Source organism: Echinops telfairi, unplaced genomic scaffold, assembly GCF_000313985.2.
Source record: "Echinops telfairi isolate 266 unplaced genomic scaffold, ASM31398v2 ScPeMD7_2010;HRSCAF=2546, whole genome shotgun sequence".
Classification (NCBI taxonomy): Eukaryota; Metazoa; Chordata; class Mammalia; order Afrosoricida; family Tenrecidae; genus Echinops; species Echinops telfairi.
This window is the reverse complement of record NW_022105908.1, coordinates 8310964-8315734: the sequence shown is the minus strand read 5'-3', so window position 1 is coordinate 8315734 and position 4771 is coordinate 8310964.

Here is a 4771-nt window from a genome sequence, read left to right as displayed (position 1 = left end):
GGCATGTTGTCTTCACACCTTGGAGCACTGGGTTGAAGTTTGGTCCCTCTTTTCCTGTGGAGATATAAACAACACCCTCCCCTTGGGTGGGTTAGCGCCCTGTGCCCCCGCTAGCCATTTCTTCCTTATTTTCATCATTTTTTGCCAAAGTAAAATTTTGCTGTAGTTATTACATCAGTATCTCATCAGGGAATGGCCAGGTTTCAAAACTGGATTCCAAAGAGGGCTTGCTGAAGACAGATGGATCTTGGCTGAAAGCAGAGAATGTCAGAAAAATGTTCTCCTGTGTTCTGCTGATTATACAAGGTATTAGACTATGTGGACCATAGCCAATTCTGGATAATTTACAAAGAATGCGAATTCCAGAACATTTATAACTGTGTGTTCATACAGAACCTGGGCATAGACCAAGGATCAGTTCTACAAATAGAACAGGGGACACTGCGTGGTCAGGAAAAGTACGTGTCAGGGTGTATTCTTTAACCATACTCATTCTGGGGGCTGAGAAAGTCATCCTGGAAATTGGGCTTTATCAAGAGTGTGGCACCAGGATTGGAGGAAGGCTCATGAACAACTTGTAATCAACAGATGCCACCTGCTTGCTCAAGGGTACTCGTAGCACTTACTGATGAAGATGAAAAGAGAAAACAAAAACTCTCACAACTGGACCAATAAGCAACATGATGATAAAAAGGCTGAAGTTGTGAAGGAATTCATTGTGCTTGTATTCAAAATCCACGCCCATGAAAGCAATCGTGGAGAACAAAGTTGCTGCCAAAGACTTCCTAGTTTTAAGAGGTAAAGATGTCCCTTTGAGGCGTAAGGTGTGCCTGATCCTAGCTATAATATTTTAATCACATCATATGCATGTGAAAGCTGTATAGTGATTCATGCAGGCTGCAGTAGGATTGATACATTTGAATTAGAGTGTTGGTGAAGCAAGGTGAACTTATGATGGATCGTCAGAAGAATGCCTAACTTTGCCTTGACTGAAGTTAGGAGGCTCCTTGGAAGTGAGTATGGGGAGATTTCCTCCTACATATTTTAGACAGGTTATCAAGAGGGACCAGTCCCATCCCCTCACAGATGGGTCACAAGGAAGGGACCAGTCAGCCAGGGTGCAGTATAGTACCAAACACACAGCATTCCTCTAGCTCTTTAATGCTTCCTCCACCCCCACCCCCGACCCCACTATCAGGACCCTAGTTCCACCTTAAAAACCTGGTACAGATAAGAGCGCTCAACACACGGAATACAGGACAGATAAACACCCCAGGAACAGTAATGGGAGAAGCAATACCATGAGGGAAGGGGGAAGGTGGGGAGACAAGGGGGAGGAAGGGGGAACTGATTGCAAGGATTGACCTATAAACTCCCTCCCAGGGGGATGAACAACAGAAATGTGGGTGAAGGGAGACAGCGGACAGTGTAAGATATAAAAAGAATAATAATTTATAATTTATCAAGGGTTCAAAGGCTCAAGTAGAAAGAAAATGTTTTGGAAATTGAGATAGTTAAAGATTATTGTGCCAACCTGACCAATAAACACATGTGGGGTTAATTGAAGGGCAGAGAGATAAATGGCTCAGTGAGCCTCGCCTTTCTTGTTCTCAGGTCTCTTGCTTTCTGACGGTCGGACCTGGGTGCTGCTGCCTTAGCTAGTTCCCTGCTTCAGCCGTCAAGGCTCACTTCCTGCAAGACATCCCCCAGAAGAAGCCGCACGGACCTACCCTGATGCAGCCCTGGGTGCTGGAGCACCTGTGTGGAAACCCCTGCCAGCGCTGAGATACTTACATGTTCACTGATTCGGCTTTCCTCCTGCAGTCGGTGTCATTGTGTCTGTTTTGTGAGATGGAAGACTTTGTGAATTGGGGTTGGACTTATGGGTTAATGGGTTAATGTTGGACTTGTGGACTTGGGCACCGCTAGGTTGGGATGTTTTCTTCTTTTTTGGGGGGGGGTGTTTTCTTGATGTACACTTACCCTTTATATAAAACTGTCTCTTATCCATATGAATTTCTGTGGATTTGTTTCTCTAATGTACCCAAACTAACACAGAAATTATGGCAACATATGTACAAATGCACTCGATACAACTGATGTATGAACTGTTATAAGAGCTGTAAGTGCCCCCAATAAAATGATTTAAAAAGAAAAAGATTTGCGGAGCAAACCAAGTATCCATTTAAATATTTAAGAGAGAGATCAGTCCCTGCAGAAAGACATAATGCTTGCCTAAACAGAGGGCAATGAATGTACAAATGTGCTTTACACAATTGATGTATGGATGGATTGTGATAAGAGTTGTATGAGCCCCTAATAAAATGATTAAAAAAAGACAGAGGAAGACCTCCAACAAGATGAGTAGACAGTGCTTTAAGAGCAGGCTCATAGATCGCAGAGGTTAGGAGGATGTCACACTACCAGGTGGTGCACTGGGGGTTCTATTGTGCGTCCTGTAGCTGTGGACGGGAACCAATTCAGTGACACCTGACAGTCTTGGACATGATTTGTGTTCAAAATACTCCTCCCAGAGGAGGAAACGCAAAAACGTTGTCTTTGTCTCATAAAACAAAGAGCTCTATTGGAAGCAAAGAACTTCTAAAAGATATCAAATGTCTTAATACTTACTTGAATCAGAAATTGGACTTCTGTATTAAAAATGGCTTATTAGTTCCATAAAGTGAGGCTCTGCCTCTGTTTCGTACATTGGACCAATTGGACCAATGTTGAGCACTGGAGAAACAGGACCTGAGATTACTGCATCAGAACCTGGGCAGACAGCATTTCCATGCGTCACACATTGGTTTAGAGAAAGTCAGGGAGAAGACATGAGGCTCTGGAAGCAGTGTCCGTGACCCCTCCCTGGGGCACCTTGGGTCCCACTTAGTAGCACAGGAGCCCCTAAGAAGTTCAGGTTCCCCTTGATTAGTGGTCATTTCAAGCAGTGATGGGAGCGAGGGGAGGATGTTGGCGGACCCCTAAACTGGGGTAATTAGGCCCGAGGGACGCAGGGACAAAGCCACAGGTGACACCAGATTGCCTATCAAAATTCCCTTTGGCGAATCCACAGGAGTCAGTCACTGGAAGTCGAATTCATTCTGTGAAGAGTCCTTATCACAAGCAGTCATTTTTCATTAGATTGGATATAGGAGACCAGTCTCTACAGACAGCCAGACTTCTGCAGGTACAGAAAAGGTAGAAATGAGTTTTATATACCCTGGAACTAAGCTCAATCTGATGCAGGTATTGCTGCAGAATTAGGCTCATTTCCAGCCTTGCCTGCACAGCCAGTCCTAGTTAAAGCCCCCATTGACCTGGTTTGTGCAAAGGCCAGCCCCCTGTGCAGAGCAAGAGACCTGAAAAGGGAGCTTTGGGCCCACTACGGAGTACCTTGTCATACTCCTGTTGGAGGAGAAACACAGGTTCGGGCAGGCCCTGACTAGCTTCAGAAGTGTGGTCAGGTCAGGAGGACAGGGCAGCCCTATTGATGAGGAGGAGGCCAGGAGACATGGTCCCACAAAGATGCCAAGTAGTCTCAGAAGAGGAGGAGAAAGAAGAGGAGGAGGAGGAAGGCAAGGTCTGAGGATGGACTTTTACCACTGAGCCCTGTGCAGAGAGGGAACCCTCACTCCCTTCTCCGACCAATGTCCTCCTTCTGGTCCTCTCATCCAGTCCCAGATCAGACAGGCTAGTGAAGGCCTCAAGGGTGCCAAACAGGGAAAACTTTCCATGAAGGTCAAAGAAGGTGCCCAAGCTCAAAGGCAGCCTAACCCCAACAGCACTTCTTGTCCTCAAATCAATGATTCTGTGAAGTTTGGAATTGAATTGTGTCCCTCAAAGACATAGGGTCAACTTGGCTGGGCCATGATCCTCAGAGGTTTGACAGTCATTATGGTGATCCTTCATGATGTAATCTCACGTGACAAACTAATTTTAAAGGATTAAGGGTGAGATACGCCATTCTTGATCGGGTGTCAGAGAAATTTCCTTGCTACGTGGCCTGCAAAACCTTATAATGTACCTGAGTTGAGATAAATGAGCAGAGAGAGAGTGTAACTTATCAAGGAAGAAGATACGGGCACCTTTGGATCCAGGTGCCTGCACTGTGCACCTCCAAGATCCAGGGAAAGATTGATGAACAGGTGTCAGAAAGTGTCCACAGAAGGCCACACCCACAGATGCTGAAAGGAGCCAAGCACTTTCCCCTGAGCCAACAGAGAACACCAACCGGTAGAGATGATGCTGGAATTTGGAATTCTGTCCTAAACTTTATAATTTTGATTAAGGCATTCGCTTGTGGTATTTATAACAACACTAGATTACTAAGGTAGGGCTTCAGGTTTATATCTCTAAACCCTCCCTTTAATGCCACCTGTCTATCCAGGGATCTAGATGGCCAGGGTTACAGATGTCTGCTCCTTCCTGGGTGGGCTTGACCTATCTCTGTCTTTGAGCAGCTCAAGACACAAGGGGCCAGCACAGGGCTGTAGGAAGGTGGAAGGATCAGAGAGGTTGGGGTCTGGAGGGTGGCCGGCCCACACCAGGATGGAGCTTCTAGCAGGAAGGCCAAGAAGGGCAATTGCCTAGATTTAGAGAAAATTGTATGAGAGCTGGGGGTCCTGGGACCACTACTCATGATTCCCCCATCTGAGTCATGGTCAATCAGGCTGCCCCCTGCTGGTTTCCCCAAGACTTAAAGCTTGTTGTCCTAAAAAACCTCTTTGCAAGAGGGAACCGATTACAAGGAACTGTGTGTGACCTCCTCCCT